Source organism: Carassius gibelio, chromosome B22 (genome assembly GCF_023724105.1).
Source record: "Carassius gibelio isolate Cgi1373 ecotype wild population from Czech Republic chromosome B22, carGib1.2-hapl.c, whole genome shotgun sequence".
Taxonomy (NCBI): Eukaryota; Metazoa; Chordata; class Actinopteri; order Cypriniformes; family Cyprinidae; genus Carassius; species Carassius gibelio.
Genome location: NC_068417.1, coordinates 39,759,594 through 39,779,673, shown reverse-complemented (window position 1 = coordinate 39,779,673; position 20,080 = coordinate 39,759,594). Strand labels below are relative to the sequence as shown.

General features: G+C 40.6%; 17 non-coding genes and 23 pseudogenes across 17 annotated transcripts; all 40 read right to left on the bottom strand.

Moving 5' to 3' along the window:
• Nucleotides 1–36: 36 nt before the first annotated feature.
• On the bottom strand, nucleotides 37–155 carry LOC128007015 (uncharacterized; annotated as a pseudogene).
• A 506-nt stretch (nucleotides 156–661) lies between these two features.
• LOC128005938 (5S ribosomal RNA) lies at nucleotides 662–780 on the bottom strand. The gene has a single exon (XR_008178577.1). It is a non-coding gene; the product is annotated as a 5S ribosomal RNA (ribosomal RNA).
• Nucleotides 781–1,001: 221 nt separating this feature from the next.
• Nucleotides 1,002–1,120, bottom strand: LOC128004896 (5S ribosomal RNA). The gene has a single exon (XR_008177570.1). It is a non-coding gene; the product is annotated as a 5S ribosomal RNA (ribosomal RNA).
• Nucleotides 1,121–1,630: 510 nt separating this feature from the next.
• LOC128006034 (5S ribosomal RNA) lies at nucleotides 1,631–1,749 on the bottom strand. The gene has a single exon (XR_008178669.1). It is a non-coding gene; the product is annotated as a 5S ribosomal RNA (ribosomal RNA).
• Nucleotides 1,750–2,260: 511 nt separating this feature from the next.
• LOC128005937 (5S ribosomal RNA) lies at nucleotides 2,261–2,379 on the bottom strand. Its single transcript, XR_008178576.1, has one exon. It is a non-coding gene; the product is annotated as a 5S ribosomal RNA (ribosomal RNA).
• A 377-nt stretch (nucleotides 2,380–2,756) lies between these two features.
• LOC128007086 (uncharacterized) lies at nucleotides 2,757–2,875 on the bottom strand (annotated as a pseudogene).
• A 503-nt stretch (nucleotides 2,876–3,378) lies between these two features.
• Nucleotides 3,379–3,497, bottom strand: LOC128006033 (5S ribosomal RNA). The gene has a single exon (XR_008178668.1). It is a non-coding gene; the product is annotated as a 5S ribosomal RNA (ribosomal RNA).
• Nucleotides 3,498–4,008: 511 nt separating this feature from the next.
• Nucleotides 4,009–4,127, bottom strand: LOC128005571 (5S ribosomal RNA). The gene has a single exon (XR_008178212.1). It is a non-coding gene; the product is annotated as a 5S ribosomal RNA (ribosomal RNA).
• Nucleotides 4,128–4,348: 221 nt separating this feature from the next.
• LOC128006257 (5S ribosomal RNA) lies at nucleotides 4,349–4,467 on the bottom strand. The gene has a single exon (XR_008178885.1). It is a non-coding gene; the product is annotated as a 5S ribosomal RNA (ribosomal RNA).
• Nucleotides 4,468–4,688: 221 nt separating this feature from the next.
• LOC128006397 (5S ribosomal RNA) lies at nucleotides 4,689–4,807 on the bottom strand. Its single transcript, XR_008179015.1, has one exon. It is a non-coding gene; the product is annotated as a 5S ribosomal RNA (ribosomal RNA).
• Nucleotides 4,808–5,181: 374 nt separating this feature from the next.
• On the bottom strand, nucleotides 5,182–5,300 carry LOC128007014 (uncharacterized; annotated as a pseudogene).
• A 504-nt stretch (nucleotides 5,301–5,804) lies between these two features.
• LOC128005936 (5S ribosomal RNA) lies at nucleotides 5,805–5,923 on the bottom strand. Its single transcript, XR_008178575.1, has one exon. It is a non-coding gene; the product is annotated as a 5S ribosomal RNA (ribosomal RNA).
• Nucleotides 5,924–6,299: 376 nt separating this feature from the next.
• Nucleotides 6,300–6,418, bottom strand: LOC128007251 (uncharacterized; annotated as a pseudogene).
• Nucleotides 6,419–6,640: 222 nt separating this feature from the next.
• Nucleotides 6,641–6,759, bottom strand: LOC128005935 (5S ribosomal RNA). The gene has a single exon (XR_008178574.1). It is a non-coding gene; the product is annotated as a 5S ribosomal RNA (ribosomal RNA).
• A 376-nt stretch (nucleotides 6,760–7,135) lies between these two features.
• Nucleotides 7,136–7,254, bottom strand: LOC128007013 (uncharacterized; annotated as a pseudogene).
• A 506-nt stretch (nucleotides 7,255–7,760) lies between these two features.
• LOC128006713 (uncharacterized) lies at nucleotides 7,761–7,879 on the bottom strand (annotated as a pseudogene).
• Nucleotides 7,880–8,100: 221 nt separating this feature from the next.
• Nucleotides 8,101–8,219, bottom strand: LOC128004895 (5S ribosomal RNA). The gene has a single exon (XR_008177569.1). It is a non-coding gene; the product is annotated as a 5S ribosomal RNA (ribosomal RNA).
• Nucleotides 8,220–8,730: 511 nt separating this feature from the next.
• Nucleotides 8,731–8,849, bottom strand: LOC128007149 (uncharacterized; annotated as a pseudogene).
• A 507-nt stretch (nucleotides 8,850–9,356) lies between these two features.
• On the bottom strand, nucleotides 9,357–9,475 carry LOC128006950 (uncharacterized; annotated as a pseudogene).
• Nucleotides 9,476–9,696: 221 nt separating this feature from the next.
• Nucleotides 9,697–9,815, bottom strand: LOC128004894 (5S ribosomal RNA). The gene has a single exon (XR_008177568.1). It is a non-coding gene; the product is annotated as a 5S ribosomal RNA (ribosomal RNA).
• Nucleotides 9,816–10,326: 511 nt separating this feature from the next.
• Nucleotides 10,327–10,445, bottom strand: LOC128005934 (5S ribosomal RNA). Its single transcript, XR_008178573.1, has one exon. It is a non-coding gene; the product is annotated as a 5S ribosomal RNA (ribosomal RNA).
• Nucleotides 10,446–10,821: 376 nt separating this feature from the next.
• Nucleotides 10,822–10,940, bottom strand: LOC128007249 (uncharacterized; annotated as a pseudogene).
• Nucleotides 10,941–11,162: 222 nt separating this feature from the next.
• Nucleotides 11,163–11,281, bottom strand: LOC128006627 (uncharacterized; annotated as a pseudogene).
• Nucleotides 11,282–11,657: 376 nt separating this feature from the next.
• Nucleotides 11,658–11,776, bottom strand: LOC128007012 (uncharacterized; annotated as a pseudogene).
• A 504-nt stretch (nucleotides 11,777–12,280) lies between these two features.
• LOC128006712 (uncharacterized) lies at nucleotides 12,281–12,399 on the bottom strand (annotated as a pseudogene).
• A 221-nt stretch (nucleotides 12,400–12,620) lies between these two features.
• On the bottom strand, nucleotides 12,621–12,739 carry LOC128004892 (5S ribosomal RNA). The gene has a single exon (XR_008177566.1). It is a non-coding gene; the product is annotated as a 5S ribosomal RNA (ribosomal RNA).
• Nucleotides 12,740–13,250: 511 nt separating this feature from the next.
• Nucleotides 13,251–13,369, bottom strand: LOC128007148 (uncharacterized; annotated as a pseudogene).
• Nucleotides 13,370–13,876: 507 nt separating this feature from the next.
• LOC128006949 (uncharacterized) lies at nucleotides 13,877–13,995 on the bottom strand (annotated as a pseudogene).
• A 368-nt stretch (nucleotides 13,996–14,363) lies between these two features.
• Nucleotides 14,364–14,482, bottom strand: LOC128007421 (uncharacterized; annotated as a pseudogene).
• Nucleotides 14,483–14,989: 507 nt separating this feature from the next.
• Nucleotides 14,990–15,108, bottom strand: LOC128006947 (uncharacterized; annotated as a pseudogene).
• A 374-nt stretch (nucleotides 15,109–15,482) lies between these two features.
• LOC128002608 (5S ribosomal RNA) lies at nucleotides 15,483–15,601 on the bottom strand. Its single transcript, XR_008175354.1, has one exon. It is a non-coding gene; the product is annotated as a 5S ribosomal RNA (ribosomal RNA).
• A 368-nt stretch (nucleotides 15,602–15,969) lies between these two features.
• LOC128004590 (5S ribosomal RNA) lies at nucleotides 15,970–16,088 on the bottom strand. Its single transcript, XR_008177277.1, has one exon. It is a non-coding gene; the product is annotated as a 5S ribosomal RNA (ribosomal RNA).
• A 375-nt stretch (nucleotides 16,089–16,463) lies between these two features.
• Nucleotides 16,464–16,582, bottom strand: LOC128007011 (uncharacterized; annotated as a pseudogene).
• Nucleotides 16,583–16,803: 221 nt separating this feature from the next.
• On the bottom strand, nucleotides 16,804–16,922 carry LOC128007072 (uncharacterized; annotated as a pseudogene).
• Nucleotides 16,923–17,430: 508 nt separating this feature from the next.
• On the bottom strand, nucleotides 17,431–17,549 carry LOC128006946 (uncharacterized; annotated as a pseudogene).
• A 514-nt stretch (nucleotides 17,550–18,063) lies between these two features.
• Nucleotides 18,064–18,182, bottom strand: LOC128006032 (5S ribosomal RNA). The gene has a single exon (XR_008178667.1). It is a non-coding gene; the product is annotated as a 5S ribosomal RNA (ribosomal RNA).
• A 221-nt stretch (nucleotides 18,183–18,403) lies between these two features.
• On the bottom strand, nucleotides 18,404–18,522 carry LOC128007146 (uncharacterized; annotated as a pseudogene).
• A 507-nt stretch (nucleotides 18,523–19,029) lies between these two features.
• On the bottom strand, nucleotides 19,030–19,148 carry LOC128006945 (uncharacterized; annotated as a pseudogene).
• A 221-nt stretch (nucleotides 19,149–19,369) lies between these two features.
• On the bottom strand, nucleotides 19,370–19,488 carry LOC128006697 (uncharacterized; annotated as a pseudogene).
• Nucleotides 19,489–19,863: 375 nt separating this feature from the next.
• LOC128007080 (uncharacterized) lies at nucleotides 19,864–19,982 on the bottom strand (annotated as a pseudogene).
• Between the last annotated feature and the right edge of the window lie 98 nt (nucleotides 19,983–20,080).

Below are 20,080 nucleotides of genomic sequence, written 5' to 3'. Positions count from 1 at the left end.
CAAAATGATTATATACTAAGTGAAAAATGTCCAAAAAGCTTACAGCACCTGTTATTCCGAGGCGGTCTCCCATCCAAGTACCAACAAGGCCCAAACCTGCTTAGCTTCCGAGATCAGACGAGATGGGGCATAGCCAGGTTGGTATGACCGTAAGCCAAGACTGCTGCAAAGAGAGGGCTATTTAAAGACCGACCAATCTAATCACCAGTACATTATATAGGTAGGAAAGAAAACCCAAAAGCTTAAAGCACCTGGTATTCCTAGGCAGTCTCTCATCAAAGTACTAACCAGACCTAAACCTGCTAAGATTCAGAGATCGGGCATTGACTCTTTTTTTTTTTTTTTTTAATGAAAGATTATTATATAATTAGTGAAATTTTCCAAAAGATTAAAGCACCTGGTATTCCCAGGCAGTCTCCCATCCATGAAGTAAACCATGCCCGAACCTGCTAATATTCAGAGGTCGGGCATTGACTATATTTTTTGACTAAATTATTATATACTAAGTGAAAAAAGTCCAAAAAGCTTACAGCACCTGGTATTCCCAGGCGGTCTCCAATCCAAGTACTAACCAGACCTAAACCTGCTAAGATTCAGAGATCAGGGCTTTGACTCTATTTTTTGGCAAAATTATTATATACTAAGTGAAAAATGTCCAAAAAGCTTACAGCACCTGGTATTCCGAGGCGGTCTCCCATCCAAGTACCAACCAGGCCCAAACCTGCTTAGCTTCCAAGATCAGACGAGATGGGGCATAGCCAGGTTGGTATGACCGTAAGCCAAGACTGCTGCAAAGAGAGGGCTATTTAAAGACCGACCAATCTAATCACCAGTACATTATATAGGTAGGAAAGAAAACCCAAAAGATTAAAGCACCTGGTATTCCCAGGCAGTCTCCCATCCATGTACTAACCAGGCCCAAACCTGCTAAGATTCAGAGATCGGGCATTGACTCTATTATTTGACAAAATTATTATATACTAAGTGAAAAATGTCCAAAAAGTTTACAGCACCTGGTATTCCCATGCGGTCTCCCATCCAAGTACTAACCAGGCCCAAACCTGCTTAGCTTCCGAGATCAGACGAGATGGGGCATAGCCAGGTTGGTATGGCCGTAAGCCAAGACTGCTGCAAAGAGAGGGCTATTTAAAGACCGACCAATCTAATCACCAGTACACTATATAAGTAGGAAAGAAAACCCAAAAGCTTAAAGCACCTGGTATTCCTAGGCAGTCTCTCATTAAAGTACTAACCAGACCTAAACCTGCTAAGATTCAGAGATCGGGCATTGACTTTTTTTTTTGTGTTTGTTTTTTTTAATGAAAGATTATTATATAATTCGTGAAATTTTCCAAAAGATTAAAGCACCTGGTATTCCCAGGCAGTCTCCCATCCATGAAGTAAACCATGCCCGAACCTGCTAATATTCAGAGGTCGGGCATTGACTATATTTTTTGGCAAAATTATTCTATACTAAGTGAAAAATGTCCAAAAAGCTTACAGCACCTGGTATTCCCAGGCGGTCTCCAATCCAAGTACTAACCAGACCTAAACCTGCTAAGATTCAGAGATCAGGGCATTGACTCTATTTTTTGGCAAAATTATTATATACTAAGTGAAATATCCAAAAAGCTTACAGCACCTGGTATTCCGAGGCGGTCTCCCATCCAAGTACCAACCAGGCCCAAACCTGCTTAGCTTCCGAGATCAGACGAGATGGGGCATAGCCAGGTTGGTATGACCGTAAGCCAAGACTGCTGCAAAGAGAGGGCTATTTAAAGACCGACCAATCTAATCACCAGTACATTATATAAGTAGGAAAGAAAACCCAAAAGCTTAAAGCACCTGGTATTCCTAGGCAGTCTCTCATCAAAGTACTAACCAGACCTAAACCTGCTAAGATTCAGAGATCAGGCATTGACTTTTTTTTTGTGTTTGTTTTTTTTAATGAAAGATTATTATATAATTCGTGAAATTTTCCAAAAGATTAAAGCACCTGGTATTCCCAGGCAGTCTACCATCCATGAAGTAAACCATGCCCGAACCTGCTAATATTCAGAGGTCGGGCATTGACTATATTTTTTGGCAAAATTATTATATACTAAGTGAAAAATGTCCAAAAAGCTTACAGCACCTGGTATTCCCAGGCGGTCTCCAATCCAAGTACTAACCAGACCTAAACCTGCTAAGATTCAGAGATCAGGGCTTTGACTCTATTTTTTGGCAAAATTATTATATACTAAGTGAAAAATGTCCAAAAAGCTTACAGCACCTGGTATTCCGAGGCGGTCTCCCATCCAAGTACCAACCAGGCCCAAACCTGCTTAGCTTCCAAGATCAGACGAGATGGGGCATAGCCAGGTTGGTATGACCGTAAGCCAAGACTGCTGCAAAGAGAGGGCTATTTAAAGACCGACCAATCTAATCACCAGTACATTATATAAGTAGGAAAGAAAACCCAAAAGCTTAAAGCACCTGGTATTCCTAGGCAGTCTCTCATCAAAGTACTAAACAGACCTAAACCTGCTAAGATTCAGAGATCGGGCATTGACTTTTTTTTTTTTTTATTTATTTTTTTTTTATGAAAGATTATTATATAATTCGTGAAATTTTCCAAAAGATTAAAGCACCTGGTATTCCCAGGCAGTCTCCCATCCATGAAGTAAACCATGCCCGAAACTGCTAATATTCAGAGGTCGGGCATTGACTATATTTTTTGGCAAAATGATTATATACTAAGTGAAAAATGTCCAAAAAGCTTACAGCACCTGTTATTCCGAGGCGGTCTCCCATCCAAGTACCAACAAGGCCCAAACCTGTTTAGCTTCCGAGATCAGACGAGATGGGGCATAGCCAGGTTGGTATGACCGTAAGCCAAGACTGCTGCAAAGAGAGGGCTATTTAAAGACCGACCAATCTAATCACCAGTACATTATATAGGTAGGAAAGAAAACCCAAAAGCTTAAAGCACCTGGTATTCCTAGGCAGTCTCTCATCAAAGTACTAACCAGACCTAAACCTGCTAAGATTCAGAGATCGGGCATTGACTCTTTTTTTTTTTTTTTTAATGAAAGATTATTATATAATTCGTGAAATTTTCCAAAAGATTAAAGCACCTGGTATTCCCAGGCAGTCTCCCATCCATGAAGTAAACCATGCCCGAACCTGCTAATATTCAGAGGTCGGGCATTGACTATATTTTTTGGCTAAATTATTATATACTAAGTGAAAAATGTCCAAAAAGCTTACAGCACCTGGTATTCCCAGGCGGTCTCCAATCCAAGTACTAACCAGACCTAAACCTGCTAAGATTCAGAGATCAGGGCATTGACTCTATTTTTTGGCAAAATTATTATATACTAAGTGAAATATCCAAAAAGCTTACAGCACCTGGTATTCCGAGGCGGTCTCCCATCCAAGTACCAACCAGGCCCAAACCTGCTTAGCTTCCGAGATCAGACGAGATGGGGCATAGCCAGGTTGGTATGACCGTAAGCCAAGACTGCTGCAAAGAGAGGGCTATTTAAAGACCGACCAATCTAATCACCAGTACATTATATAAGTAGGAAAGAAAACCCAAAAGCTTAAAGCACCTGGTATTCCTAGGCAGTCTCTCATCAAAGTACTAACCAGACCTAAACCTGCTAAGATTCAGAGATCGGGCATTGACTTTTTTTTTGTGTTTGTTTTTTTTAATGAAAGATTATTATATAATTCGTGAAATTTTCCAAAAGATTAAAGCACCTGGTATTCCCAGGCAGTCTCCCATCCATGAAGTAAACCATGCCCGAACCTGCTAATATTCAGAGGTCGGGCATTGACTATATTTTTTGGCAAAATTATTATATACTAAGTGAAAAATGTCCAAAAAGCTTACAGCACCTGGTATTCCCAGGCGGTCTCCAATCCAAGTACTAACCAGAACTAAACCTGCTAAGATTCAGAGATCAGGGCTTTGACTCTATTTTTTGGCAAAATTATTATATACTAAGTGAAAAATGTCCAAAAAGCTTACAGCACCTGGTATTCCGAGGCGGTCTCCCATCCAAGTACCAACCAGGCCCAAACCTGCTTAGCTTCCAAGATCAGACGAGATGGGGCATAGCCAGGTTGGTATGGCCGTAAGCCAAGACTGCTGCAAAGAGAGGGCTATTTAAAGACCGACCAATCTAATCACCAGTACATTATATAGGTAGGAAAGAAAACCCAAAAGATTAAAGCACCTGGTAATCCCAGGCAGTCTCCCATCCATGTACTAACCAGGCCCAAACCTGCTAAGATTCAGAGATCGGGCATTGACTCTATTATTTGACAAAATTATTATATACTAAGTGAAAAATGTCCAAAAAGTTTACAGCACCTGGTATTCCCATGCGGTCTCCCATCCAAGTACCAACCAGGCCCAAACCTGCTTAGCTTCCAAGATCAGACGAGATGGGGCATAGCCAGGTTGGTATGACCGTAAGCCAAGACTGCTGCAAAGAGAGGGCTATTTAAAGACCGACCAATCTAATCACCAGTACATTATATAGGTAGGAAAGAAAACCCAAAAGATTAAAGCACCTGGTATTCCCAGGCAGTCTCCCATCCATGTACTAACCAGGCCCAAACCTGCTAAGATTCAGAGATCGGGCATTGACTCTATTATTTGACAAAATTATTATATACTAAGTGAAAAATGTCCAAAAAGTTTACAGCACCTGGTATTCCCATGCGGTCTCCCATCCAAGTACTAACCAGGCCCAAACCTGCTTAGCTTCCGAGATCAGACTAGATGGGGCATAGCCAGGTTGGTATGGCCGTAAGCCAAGACTGCTGCAAAGAGAGGGCTATTTAAAGACCGACCAATCTAATCACCAGTACACTATATAAGTAGGAAAGAAAACCCAAAAGCTTAAAGCACCTGGTATTCCTAGGCAGTCTCTCATCAAAGTACTAACCAGACCTAAACCTGCTAAGATTCAGAGATCGGGCATTGACTTTTTTTTTGTGTTTGTTTTTTTTTAATGAAAGATTATTATATAATTCGTGAAATTTTCCAAAAGATTAAAGCACCTGGTATTCCCAGGCAGTCTCCCATCCATGAAGTAAACCATGCCCGAAACTGCTAATATTCAGAGGTCGGGCATTGACTATATTTTTTGGCAAAATGATTATATACTAAGTGAAAAATGTCCAAAAAGCTTACAGCACCTGTTATTCCGAGGCGGTCTCCCATCCAAGTACCAACAAGGCCCAAACCTGCTTAGCTTCCGAGATCAGACGAGATGGGGCATAGCCAGGTTGGTATGACCGTAAGCCAAGACTGCTGCAAAGAGAGGGCTATTTAAAGACCGACCAATCTAATCACCAGTACATTATATAGGTAGGAAAGAAAACCCAAAAGCTTAAAGCACCTGGTATTCCTAGGCAGTCTCTCATCAAAGTACTAACCAGACCTAAACCTGCTAAGATTCAGAGATCGGGCATTGACTCTTTTTTTTTTTTTTTTTAATGAAAGATTATTATATAATTAGTGAAATTTTCCAAAAGATTAAAGCACCTGGTATTCCCAGGCAGTCTCCCATCCATGAAGTAAACCATGCCCGAACCTGCTAATATTCAGAGGTCGGGCATTGACTATATTTTTTGGCTAAATTATTATATACTAAGTGAAAAATGTCCAAAAAGCTTACAGCACCTTGTATTCCCAGGAGGTCTCCAATCCAAGTACTAACCAGACCTAAACCTGCTAAGATTCAGAGATCAGGGCTTTGACTCTATTTTTTGGCAAAATTATTATATACTAAGTGAAATATCCAAAAAGCTTACAGCACCTGGTATTCCGAGGCGGTCTCCCATCCAAGTACCAACCAGGCCCAAACCTGCTTAGCTTCCAAGATCAGACGAGATGGGGCATAGCCAGGTTGGTATGACCGTAAGCCAAGACTGCTGCAAAGAGAGGGCTATTTAAAGACCGACCAATCTAATCACCAGTACATTATATAAGTAGGAAAGAAAACCCAAAAGCTTAAAGCACCTGGTATTCCTAGGCAGTCTCTCATCAAAGTACTAACCAGACCTAAACCTGCTAAGATTCAGAGATCGGGCATTGACTTTTTTTTTATTTATTTTTTTTTTTTTTATGAAAGATTATTATATAATTCGTGAAATTTTCCAAAAGATTAAAGCACCTGGTATTCCCAGGCAGTCTCCCATCCATGAAGTAAACCATGCCCGAAACTGCTAATATTCAGAGGTCGGGCATTGACTATATTTTTTGGCAAAATGATTATATACTAAGTGAAAAATGTCCAAAAAGCTTACAGCACCTGTTATTCCGAGGCGGTCTCCCATCCAAGTACCAACAAGGCCCAAACCTGCTTAGCTTCCGAGATCAGACAAGATGGGGCATAGCCAGGTTGGTATGACCGTAAGCCAAGACTGCTGCAAAGAGAGGGCTATTTAAAGACCGACCAATCTAATCACCAGTACATTATATAGGTAGGAAAGAAAACCCAAAAGCTTAAAGCACCTGGTATTCCTAGGCAGTCTCTCATCAAAGTACTAACCAGACCTAAACCTGCTAAGATTCAGAGATCAGGGCTTTGACTCTATTTTTTGGCAAAATTATTATATACTAAGTGAAAAATGTCCAAAAAGCTTACAGCACCTGGTATTCCGAGGCGGTCTCCCATCCAAGTACCAACCAGGCCCAAACCTGCTTAGCTTCCAAGATCAGACGAGATGGGGCATAGCCAGGTTGGTATGACCGTAAGCCAAGACTGCTGCAAAGAGAGGGCTATTTAAAGACCGACCAATCTAATCACCAGTACATTATATAAGTAGGAAGGAAAACCCAAAAGCTTAAAGCACCTGGTATTCCTAGGCAGTCTCTCATCAAAGTACTAACCAGACCTAAACCTGCTAAGATTCAGAGATCGGGCATTGACTTTTTTTTTTTTTATTTATTTTTTTTTTATGAAAGATTATTATATAATTCGTGAAATTTTCCAAAAGATTAAAGCACCTGGTATTCCCAGGCAGTCTCCCATCCATGAAGTAAACCATGCCCGAAACTGCTAATATTCAGAGGTCGGGCATTGACTATATTTTTTGGCAAAATGATTATATACTAAGTGAAAAATGTCCAAAAAGCTTACAGCACCTGTTATTCCGAGGCGGTCTCCCATCCAAGTACCAACAAGGCCCAAACCTGCTTAGCTTCCGAGATCAGACGAGATGGGGCATAGCCAGGTTGGTATGACCGTAAGCCAAGACTGCTGCAAAGAGAGGGCTATTTAAAGACCGACCAATCTAATCACCAGTACATTATATAGGTAGGAAAGAAAACCCAAAAGCTTAAAGCACCTGGTATTCCTAGGCAGTCTCTCATCAAAGTACTAACCAGACCTAAACCTGCTAAGATTCAGAGATCGGGCATTGACTCTTTTTTTTTTTTTTTTTAATGAAAGATTATTATATAATTAGTGAAATTTTCCAAAAGATTAAAGCACCTGATATTCCCAGGCAGTCTCCCATCCATGAAGTAAACCATGCCCGAACCTGCTAATATTCAGAGGTCGGGCATTGACTATATTTTTTGGCTAAATTATTATATACTAAGTGAAAAATGTCCAAAAAGCTTACAGCACCTTGTATTCCCAGGAGGTCTCCAATCCAAGTACTAACCAGACCTAAACCTGCTAAGATTCAGAGATCAGGGCTTTGACTCTATTTTTTGGCAAAATTATTATATACTAAGTGAAAAATGTCCAAAAAACTAACAGCACCTGGTATTCCGAGGCGGTCTCCCATCCAAGTACCAACCAGGCCCAAACCTGCTTAGCTTCCAAGATCAGACGAGATGGGGCATAGCCAGGTTGGTATGACCGTAAGCCAAGACTGCTGCAAAGAGAGGGCTATTTAAAGACCGACCAATCTAATCACCAGTACATTATATAGGTAGGAAAGAAAACCCAAAAGATTAAAGCACCTGGTATTCCCAGGCAGTCTCCCATCCATGTACTAACCAGGCCCAAACCTGCTAAGATTCAGAGATCGGGCATTGACTCTATTATTTGACAAAATTATTATATACTAAGTGAAAAATGTCCAAAAAGTTTACAGCACCTGGTATTCCCATGCGGTCTCCCATCCAAGTACTAACCAGGCCCAAACCTGCTTAGCTTCCGAGATCAGACGAGATGGGGCATAGCCAGGTTGGTATGGCCGTAAGCCAAGACTGCTGCAAAGAGAGGGCTATTTAAAGACCGACCAATCTAATCACCAGTACACTATATAAGTAGGAAAGAAAACCCAAAAGCTTAAAGCACCTGGTATTCCTAGGCAGTCTCTCATTAAAGTACTAACCAGACCTAAACCTGCTAAGATTCAGAGATCGGGTATTGACTTTTTTTTTTGTGTTTGTTTTTTTTAATGAAAGATTATTATATAATTCGTGAAATTTTCCAAAAGATTAAAGCACCTGGTATTCCCAGGCAGTCTCCCATCCATGAAGTAAACCATGCCCGAACCTGCTAATATTCAGAGGTCGGGCATTGACTATATTTTTTGGCAAAATTATTCTATACTAAGTGAAAAAAGTCCAAAAAGCTTACAGCACCTGGTATTCCTAGGCAGTCTCTCATCAAAGTACTAACCAGACCTAAACCTGCTAAGATTAAGAGATCGGGCATTGACTCTATTTTTTGGCAAAATTATTATATACTAAGTGAAAAATTTCCAAAAAGCTTACAGCACCTGTTATTCCGAGGCGGTCTACCATCCAAGTACCAACCAGGCCCAAACCTGCTTAGCTTCCGAGATCAGACGAGATGGGGCATAGCCAGGTTGGTATGAACGTAAGCAAAGACTGCTGCAAAGAGAGGGCTATTTAAAGACCGACCAATCTAATCACCAGTACATTACATAAGTAGGAAAGAAAACCCAAAATCTTAAACCACCTGGTATTCCTAGGCAGTCTCTCATCAAAGTACTAACCAGACCTAAACCTGCTAAGATTCAGAGATCGGGCATTGACTTTTTTTTTTTTTTTTTTTTAATGAAAGATTATTATATAATTTGTGAAATTTTCCAAAAGATTAAAGCACCTGGTATTCCCAGGCAGTCTCCCATCCATGAAGTAAACCATGCCCGAACCTGCTAATATTCAGAATTCGGGCATTGACTATATTTTTTGGCAAAATTATTATATACTAAGTGAAAAATGTCCAAAAAGCTTACAGCACCTGGTATTCCCAGGCGGTCTCCAATCCAAGTACTAACCAGACCTAAACCTGCTAAGATTCAGAGATCAGGGCTTTGACTCTATTTTTTGGCAAAATGATTATATACTAAGTGAAAAATGTCCAAAAAGCTTACAGCACCTGTTATTCCGAGGCGGTCTCCCATCCCAGTACCAACAAGGCCCAAACCTGCTTAGCTTCCGAGATCAGACGAGATGGGGCATAGCCAGGTTGGTATGACCGTAAGCCAAGACTGCTGCAAAGAGAGGGCTATTTAAAGACCGACCAATCTAATCACCAGTACATTATATAGGTAGGAAAGAAAACCCAAAAGATTAAAGCACCTGGTATTCCCAGGCCGTCTCCCATCCATGTACTAACCAGGCCCAAACCTGCTAAGATTCAGAGATCGGGCATTGACTCTATTATTTGACAAAATTATTATATACTAAGTGAAAAATGTCCAAAAAGTTTACAGCACCTGGTATTCCCATGCGGTCTCCCATCCAAGTACTAACCAGGCCCAAACCTGCTTAGCTTCCGAGATCAGACGAGATGGGGCATAGCCAGGTTGGTATGGCCGTAAGCCAAGACTGCTGCAAAGAGAGGGCTATTTAAAGACCGACCAATCTAATCACCAGTACACTATATAAGTAGGAAAGAAAACCCAAAAGCTTAAAGCACCTGGTATTCCTAGGCAGTCTCTCATTAAAGTACTAACCAGACCTAAACCTGCTAAGATTCAGAGATCGGGCATTGACTTTTTTTTTTTGTGTTTGTTTTTTTTAATGAAAGATTATTATATAATTCGTGAAATTTTCCAAAAGATTAAAGCACCTGGTATTCCCAGGCAGTCTCCCATCCATGAAGTAAACCATGCCCGAACCTGCTAATATTCAGAGGTCGGGCATTGACTATATTTTTTGGCAAAATTATTCTATACTAAGTGAAAAATGTCCAAAAAGCTTACAGCACCTGGTATTCCCAGGCGGTCTCCAATCCAAGTACTAACCAGACCTAAACCTGCTAAGATTCAGAGATCAGGGCATTGACTCTATTTTTTGGCAAAATTATTATATACTAAGTGAAATATCCAAAAAGCTTACAGCACCTGGTATTCCGAGGCGGTCTCCCATCCAAGTACCAACCAGGCCCAAACCTGCTTAGCTTCCAAGATCAGACGAGATGGGGCATAGCCAGGTTGGTATGACCGTAAGCCAAGACTGCTGCAAAGAGAGGGCTATTTAAAGACCGACCAATCTAATCACCAGTACATTATATAAGTAGGAAAGAAAACCCAAAAGCTTAAAGCACCTGGTATTCCTAGGCAGTCTCTCATCAAAGTACTAACCAGACCTAAACCTGCTAAGATTCAGAGATCGGGCATTGACTTTTTTTTTATTTATTTTTATTTTTTTTATGAAAGATTATTATATAATTCGTGAAATTTTCCAAAAGATTAAAGCACCTGGTATTCCCAGGCAGTCTCCCATCCATGAAGTAAACCATGCCCGAAACTGCTAATATTCAGAGGTCGGGCATTGACTATATTTTTTGGCAAAATGATTATATACTAAGTGAAAAATGTCCAAAAAGCTTACAGCACCTGTTATTCCGAGGCGGTCTCCCATCCAAGTACCAACAAGGCCCAAACCTGCTTAGCTTCCGAGATCAGACAAGATGGGGCATAGCCAGGTTGGTATGACCGTAAGCCAAGACTGCTGCAAAGAGAGGGCTATTTAAAGACCGACCAATCTAATCACCAGTACATTATATAGGTAGGAAAGAAAACCCAAAAGCTTAAAGCACCTGGTATTCCTAGGCAGTCTCTCATCAAAGTACTAACCAGACCTAAACCTGCTAAGATTCAGAGATCAGGGCTTTGACTCTATTTTTTGGCAAAATTATTATATACTAAGTGAAAAATGTCCAAAAAGCTTACAGCACCTGGTATTCCGAGGCGGTCTCCCATCCAAGTACCAACCAGGCCCAAACCTGCTTAGCTTCCAAGATCAGACGAGATGGGGCATAGCCAGTTTGGTATGACCGTAAGCCAAGACTGCTGCAAAGAGAGGGCTATTTAAAGACCGACCAATCTAATCACCAGTACATTATATAAGTAGGAAGGAAAACCCAAAAGCTTAAAGCACCTGGTATTCCTAGGCAGTCTCTCATCAAAGTACTAACCAGACCTAAACCTGCTAAGATTCAGAGATCGGGCATTGACTTTTTTTTTTTTTATTTATTTTTTTTTTATGAAAGATTATTATATAATTCGTGAAATTTTCCAAAAGATTAAAGCACCTGGTATTCCCAGGCAGTCTCCCATCCATGAAGTAAACCATGCCCGAAACTGCTAATATTCAGAGGTCGGGCATTGACTATATTTTTTGGCAAAATGATTATATACTAAGTGAAAAATGTCCAAAAAGCTTACAGCACCTGTTATTCCGAGGCGGTCTCCCATCCAAGTACCAACAAGGCCCAAACCTGCTTAGCTTCCGAGATCAGACGAGATGGGGCATAGCCAGGTTGGTATGACCGTAAGCCAAGACTGCTGCAAAGAGAGGGCTATTTAAAGACCGACCAATCTAATCACCAGTACATTATATAGGTAGGAAAGAAAACCCAAAAGCTTAAAGCACCTGGTATTCCTAGGCAGTCTCTCATCAAAGTACTAACCAGACCTAAACCTGCTAAGATTCAGAGATCGGGCATTGACTCTTTTTTTTTTTTTTTAATGAAAGATTATTATATAATTAGTGAAATTTTCCAAAAGATTAAAGCACCTGATATTCCCAGGCAGTCTCCCATCCATGAAGTAAACCATGCCCGAACCTGCTAATATTCAGAGGTCGGGCATTGACTATATTTTTTGGCTAAATTATTATATACTAAGTGAAAAATGTCCAAAAAGCTTACAGCACCTTGTATTCCCAGGAGGTCTCCAATCCAAGTACTAACCAGACCTAAACCTGCTAAGATTCAGAGATCAGGGCTTTGACTCTATTTTTTGGCAAAATTATTATATACTAAGTGAAAAATGTCCAAAAAACTAACAGCACCTGGTATTCCGAGGCGGTCTCCCATCCAAGTACCAACCAGGCCCAAACCTGCTTAGCTTCCAAGATCAGACGAGATGGGGCATAGCCAGGTTGGTATGACCGTAAGCCAAGACTGCTGCAAAGAGAGGGCTATTTAAAGACCGACCAATCTAATCACCAGTACATTATATAGGTAGGAAAGAAAACCCAAAAGATTAAAGCACCTGGTATTCCCAGGCAGTCTCCCATCCATGTACTAACCAGGCCCAAACCTGCTAAGATTCAGAGATCGGGCATTGACTCTATTATTTGACAAAATTATTATATACTAAGTGAAAAATGTCCAAAAAGTTTACAGCACCTGGTATTCCCATGCGGTCTCCCATCCAAGTACTAACCAGGCCCAAACCTGCTTAGCTTCCGAGATCAGACGAGATGGGGCATAGCCAGGTTGGTATGGCCGTAAGCCAAGACTGCTGCAAAGAGAGGGCTATTTAAAGACCGACCAATCTAATCACCAGTACACTATATAAGTAGGAAAGAAAACCCAAAAGCTTAAAGCACCTGGTATTCCTAGGCAGTCTCTCATTAAAGTACTAACCAGACCTAAACCTGCTAAGATTCAAAGGTTGGGTATTGACTTTTTTTTTTGTGTTTGTTTTTTTTAATGAAAGATTATTATATAATTCGTGAAATTTTCCAAAAGATTAAAGCACCTGGTATTCCCAGGCAGTCTCCCATCCATGAAGTAAACCATGCCCGAACCTGCTAATATTCAGAGGTCGGGCATTGACTATATTTTTTGGCAAAATTATTCTATACTAAGTGAAAAAAGTCCAAAAAGCTTACAGCACCTGGTATTCCTAGGCAGTCTCTCATCAAAGTACTAACCAGACCTAAACCTGCTAAGATTAAGAGATCGGGCATTGACTCTATTTTTTGGCAAAATTATTATATACTAAGTGAAAAATTTCCAAAAAGCTTACAGCACCTGTTATTCCGAGGCGGTCTACCATCCAAGTACCAACCAGGCCCAAACCTGCTTAGCTTCCGAGATCAGACGAGATGGGGCATAGCCAGGTTGGTATGAACGTAAGCAAAGACTGCTGCAAAGAGAGGGCTATTTAAAGACCGACCAATCTAATCACCAGTACATTACATAAGTAGGAAAGAAAACCCAAAATCTTAAACCACCTGGTATTCCTAGGCAGTCTCTCATCAAAGTACTAACCAGACCTAAACCTGCTAAGATTCAGAGATCGGGCATTGACTTTTTTTTTTTTTTTTTTTTAATGAAAGATTATTATATAATTTGTGAAATTTTCCAAAAGATTAAAGCACCTGGTATTCCCAGGCAGTCTCCCATCCATGAAGTAAACCATGCCCGAACCTGCTAATATTCAGAATTCGGGCATTGACTATATTTTTTGGCAAAATTATTATATACTAAGTGAAAAATGTCCAAAAAGCTTACAGCACCTGGTATTCCCAGGCGGTCTCCAATCCAAGTACTAACCAGACCTAAACCTGCTAAGATTCAGAGATCAGGGCTTTGACTCTATTTTTTGGCAAAATGATTATATACTAAGTGAAAAATGTCCAAAAAGCTTACAGCACCTGTTATTCCGAGGCGGTCTCCCATCCCAGTACCAACAAGGCCCAAACCTGCTTAGCTTCCGAGATCAGACGAGATGGGGCATAGCCAGGTTGGTATGACCGTAAGCCAAGACTGCTGCAAAGAGAGGGCTATTTAAAGACCGACCAATCTAATCACCAGTACATTATATAGGTAGGAAAGAAAACCCAAAAGCTTAAAGCACCTGGTATTCCTAGGCAGTCTCTCATCAAAGTACTAACCAGACCTAAACCTGCTAAGATTCAGAGATCGGGCATTTACTTTTTTTTTTTTTTTTTTTAATGAAAGATTATTATATAATTCGTGAAATTTTCCAAAAGATTAAAGCACCTGGTATTCCCAGGCAGTCTCCCATCCATGAAGTAAACCATGCCCGAACCTGCTAATATTCAGAGGTCGGGCATTGACTATATTTTTTGGCAAAATGATTATATACTAAGTGAAAAATGTCCAAAAAGCTTACAGCACCTGTTATTCCGAGGCGTTCTCCCATCCCAGTACCAACAAGGCCCAAACCTGCTTAGCTTCCGAGATCAGACGAGATGGAGCATAGCCAGGTTGGTATGAACGTAAGCAAAGACTGCTGCAAAGAGAGGGCTATTTAAAGACCGACCAATCTAATCACCAGTACATTATATAAGTAGGAAAGAAAACCCAAAATCTTAAACCACCTGGTATTCCTAGGCAGTCTCTCATCAAAGTACTAACCAGACCTAAACCTGCTAAGATTCAGAGATCGGGCATTGACTTTTTTTTTTTTTTTTTTTTAATGAAAGATTATTATATAATTTGTGAAATTTTCCAAAAGATTAAAGCACCTGGTATTCCCAGGCAGTCTCCCATCCATGAAGTAAACCATGCCCGAACCTGCTAATATTCAGAGGTCGGGCATTGACTATATTTTTTGGCAAAATTATTATATACTAAGTGAAAAATGTCCAAAAAGCTTACAGCACCTGGTATTCCCAGGCGGTCTCCAATCCAAGTACTAACCAGACCTAAACCTGCTAAGATTCAGAGATCAGGGCTTTGACTCTATTTTTTGGCAAAATGATTATATACTAAGTGAAAAATGTCCAAAAAGCTTACAGCACCTGTTATTCCGAGGCGGTCTCCCATCCCAGTACCAACAAGGCCCAAACCTGCTTAGCTTCCGAGATCAGACGAGATGGGGCATAGCCAGGTTGGTATGACCGTAAGCCAAGACTGCTGCAAAGAGAGGGCTATTTAAAGACCGACCAATCTAATCACCAGTACATTATATAGGTAGGAAAGAAAACCCAAAAGCTTAAAACACCTGGTATTCCTAGGCAGTCTCTCATCAAAGTACTAACCAGACCTAAACCTGCTAAGATTCAGAGATCGGGCATTGACTTTTTTTTTTGTGTTTGTTTTTTTTAATGAAAGATTATTATATAATTCGTGAAATTTTCCAAAAGATTAAAGCACCTGGTATTCCCAGGCAGTCTCCCATCCATGAAGTAAACCATGCCCGAACCTGCTAATATTCAGAGTTCGGGCATTGACTATATTTTTTGGCAAAATTATTATATACTAAGTGAAAAATGTCCAAAAAGCTTACAGCACCTGGTATTCCCAGGCGATCTCCCATCCAAGTACTAACCAGGCCAAAACCTGCTTAGCTTCCGAGATCAGACGAGATCGGGTATAGCCAGGTTGGTATGGCCGTAAGCGAAGACTGCTGCAAAGAGAGGACTATTTAAAGACCAGCCAATCTAATCGCCAGTACATTATATAAGTAGGAAAGAAAACCCAAAAGCTTAAAGCACCTGGTATTCCTAGGCAGTCTCTCATCAAAGTACTAACCAGACCTAAACATGCTAAGATTCAGAGATCGGGCATTGACTTTTTTTTTTTTTTTTTTTTAATGAAAGATTATTATATAATTCGTGAAATTTTCCAAAAGATTAAAGCACCTGGTATTCCCAGGCAGTCTCCCATCCATGTACTAACCAGGCCCAAACCTGCTAAGATTCAGAGATCGGGCATTGACTGTATTATTTGACAAAATAATTATATACTAAGTGAAAAATGTCCAAAAAGCTTACAGCACCTGGTATTCCCAGGCGGTCTCCCATCCAAGTACTAACCAGGCCCAAACCTGCTTAGCTTCCGAGATCAGACGAGTTGGGGCATAGCCAGGTTGGTATGGCCGTAAGCGAAGACTGCTGCAAAGAGAGGGCTATTTAAAGACCAGCCAATCTAATCGCCAGTACATTATATAAGTAGGAAAGAAAACCCAAAAGCTTAAAGCACCTGGTATTCCTAGGCAGTCTCTCATCAAAGTACTAACCAGACCTAAACCTGCTAAGATTCAGAGATCGGGCATTGACTTTTTTTTTTTTTTTTTTTTTTTAATGAAAGATTATTATATAATTCGTGAAATTTTCCAAAAGATTAAAGCACCTGGTAGGTATTCCCAGGCAGTCTCCATCCATGAAGTAAACCATGCCCGAAACTGCTAATATTCAGAGGTCGGGCATTGACTATATTTTTTGGCAAAATGATTATATACTAAGTGAAAAATGTCCAAAAAGCTTACAGCACCTGTTATTCCGAGGCGGTCTCCCATCCAAGTACCAACAAGGCCCAAACCTGCTTAGCTTCCGAGATCAGACGAGATGGGGCATAGCCAGGTTGGTATGACCGTAAGCCAAGACTGCTGCAAAGAGAGGGCTATTTAAAGACCGACCAATCTAATCACCAGTACATTATATAAGTAGGAAAGAAAACCCGAAAGCTTAAACCACCTGGTATTCCTAGGCAGTCTCTCATCAAAGTACTAACCAGACCTAAACCTGCTAAGATTAAGAGATCGGGCATTGACTCTATTTTTTGGCAAAATTATTATATACTAAGTGAAAAATTTCCAAAAAGCTTACAGCACCTGTTATTCCGAGGCGGTCTACCATCCAAGTACCAACCAGGCCCAAACCTGCTTAGCTTCCGAGTTCAGACGAGATGGGGCATAGCCAGGTTGGTATGAACGTAAGCAAAGACTGCTGCAAAGAGAGGGCTATTTAAAGACCGACCAATCTAATCACCAGTACATTATATAAGTAGGAAAGAAAACCCAAAATCTTAAACCACCTGGTATTCCTAGGCAGTCTCTCATCAAAGTACTAACCAGACCTAAACCTGCTAAGATTCAGAGATCGGGCATTGACTTTTTTTTTTTTTTTTTTTTAAATGAAAGATTATTATATAATTTGTGAAATTTTCCAAAAGATTAAAGCACCTGGTATTCCCAGGCAGTCTCCCATCCATGAAGTAAACCATGCCCGAACCTGCTAATATTCAGAGGTCGGGCATTGACTATATTTTTTGGCAAAATTATTATATACTAAGTGAAAAATGTCCAAAAAGCTTACAGCACCTGGTATTCCCAGGCGGTCTCCAATCCAAGTACTAACCAGACCTAAACCTGCTAAGATTCAGAGATCAGGGCTTTGACTCTATTTTTTGGCAAAATGATTATATACTAAGTGAAAAATGTCCAAAAAGCTTACAGCACCTGTTATTCCGAGGCGGTCTCCCATCCCAGTACCAACAAGGCCCAAACCTGCTTAGCTTCCGAGATCAGACGAGATGGGGCATAGCCAGGTTGGTATGACCGTAAGCCAAGACTGCTGCAAAGAGAGGGCTATTTAAAGACCGACCAATCTAATCACCAGTACATTATATAGGTAGGAAAGAAAACCCAAAAGCTTAAAGCACCTGGTATTCCTAGGCAGTCTCTCATCAAAGTACTAACCAGACCTAAACCTGCTAAGATTCAGAGATCGGGCATTGACTTTTTTTTTTTTTTTTTTTTTTTTTTTAATGAAAGATTATTATATAATTCGTGAAATTTTCCAAAAGATTAAAGCACCTGGTATTCCCAGGCAGTCTCCCATCCATGAAGTAAACCATGCCCGAACCTGCTAATATTCAGAGGTCGGGCATTGACTATATTTTTTGGTAAAATTATTATATACTAAGTGAAAAATGTCCAAAAAGCTTACAGCGCCTGGTATTCCGAGGCGGTCTCCCATCCAAGTACTAACCAGACCTAAACCTGCTAAGATTCAGAGATCAGGGCATTGACTCTATTTTTTGGCAAAATTATTATATACTAAGTGAAAAATGTCCAAAAAGCTTACAGCACCTGGTATTCCGAGGCGGTCTCCCATCCAAGTACCAACCAGGCCCAAACCTGCTTAGCTTCCGAGATCAGACGAGATGGGGCATAGCCAGGTTGGTATGACCGTAAGCCAAGACTGCTGCAAAGAGAGGGCTATTTAAAGACCGACCAATCTAATCACCAGTACATTATATAAGTAGGAAAGAAAACCCGAAAGCTTAAAGCACCTGGTATTCCTAGGCAGTCTCTCATCAAAGTACTAACCAGACCTAAACCTGCTAAGATTAAGAGATCGGGCATTGACTCTATTTTTTGGCAAAATTATTATATACTAAGTGAAAAATTTCCAAAAAGCTTACAGCACCTGTTATTCCGAGGCGGTCTACCATCCAAGTACCAACCAGGCCCAAACCTGCTTAGCTTCCGAGATCAGACGAGATGGGGCATAGCCAGGTTGGTATGAACGTAAGCAAAGACTGCTGCAAAGAGAGGGCTATTTAAAGACCGACCAATCTAATCACCAGTACATTATATAAGTAGGAAAGAAAACCCAAAATCTTAAACCACCTGGTATTCCTAGGCAGTCTCTCATCAAAGTACTAACCAGACCTAAACCTGCTAAGATACAGAGATCGGGCATTGACTTTTTTTTTTTTTTTTTTTTAATGAAAGATTATTATATAATTTGTGAAATTTTCCAAAAGATTAAAGCACCTGGTATTCCCAGGCAGTCTCCCATCCATGAAGTAAACCATGCCCGAACCTGCTAATATTCAGAGGTCGGGCATTGACTATATTTTTTGGCAAAATTATTATATACTAAGTGAAAAATGTCCAAAAAGCTTACAGCACCTGGTATTCCCAGGCGGTCTCCAATCCAAGTACTAACCAGACCTAAACCTGCTAAGATTCAGAGATCAGGGCTTTGACTCTATTTTTTGGCAAAATGATTATATACTAAGTGAAAAATTTCCAAAAAGCTTACAGCACCTGTTATTCCGAGGCGGTCTCCCATCCCAGTACCAACAAGGCCCAAACCTGCTTAGCTTCCGAGATCAGACGAGATGGGGCATAGCCAGGTTGGTATGACCGTAAGCCAAGACTGCTGCAAAGAGAGGGCTATTTAAAGACCGACCAATCTAATCACCAGTACATTATATAGGTAGGAAAGAAAACCCAAAAGCTTAAAGCACCTGGTATTCCTAGGCAGTCTCTCATCAAAGTACTAACCAGACCTAAACCTGCTAAGATTCAGAGATCAGGCATTGACTCTATTTTTTGGCAAAATTATTATATACTAAGTGAAAAATTTCCAAAAAGCTTACAGCACCTGTTATTCCGAGGCGGTCTACCATCCAAGTACCAACCAGGCCCAAACCTGCTTAGCTTCCGAGATCAGACGAGATGGGGCATAGCCAGGTTGGTATGGCCGTAAGCCAAGACTGCTGCAAAGAGAGGGCTATTTAAAGACCGACCAATCTAATCACCAGTACACTATATAAGTAGGAAAGAAAACCCAAAAGCTTAAAGCACCTGGTATTCCTAGGCAGTCTCTCATTAAAGTACTAACCAGACCTAAACCTGCTAAGATTCAGAGATCGGGTATTGACTTTTTTTTTTGTGTTTGTTTTTTTTTAATGAAAGATTATTATATAATTCGTGAAATTTTCCAAAAGATTAAAGCACCTGGTATTCCCAGGCAGTCTCCCATCCATGAAGTAAACCATGCCCGAACCTGCTAATATTCAGAGGTCGGGCATTGACTATATTTTTTGGCAAAATTATTATATACTAAGTGAAAAATGTCCAAAAAGCTTACAGCACCTGGTATTCCGAGGCGGTCTCCCATCCAAGTACCAACCAGGCCTAAACCTGCTTAGCTTCAGAGATCAGACGAGATGGGGCATAGCCAGGTTGGTATGACCGTAAGCCAAGACTGCTGCAAAGAGAGGGCTATTTAAAGACCGACCAATCTAATCACCAGTACATTATATAAGTAGGAAAGAAAACCCAAAAGCTTAAAGCACCT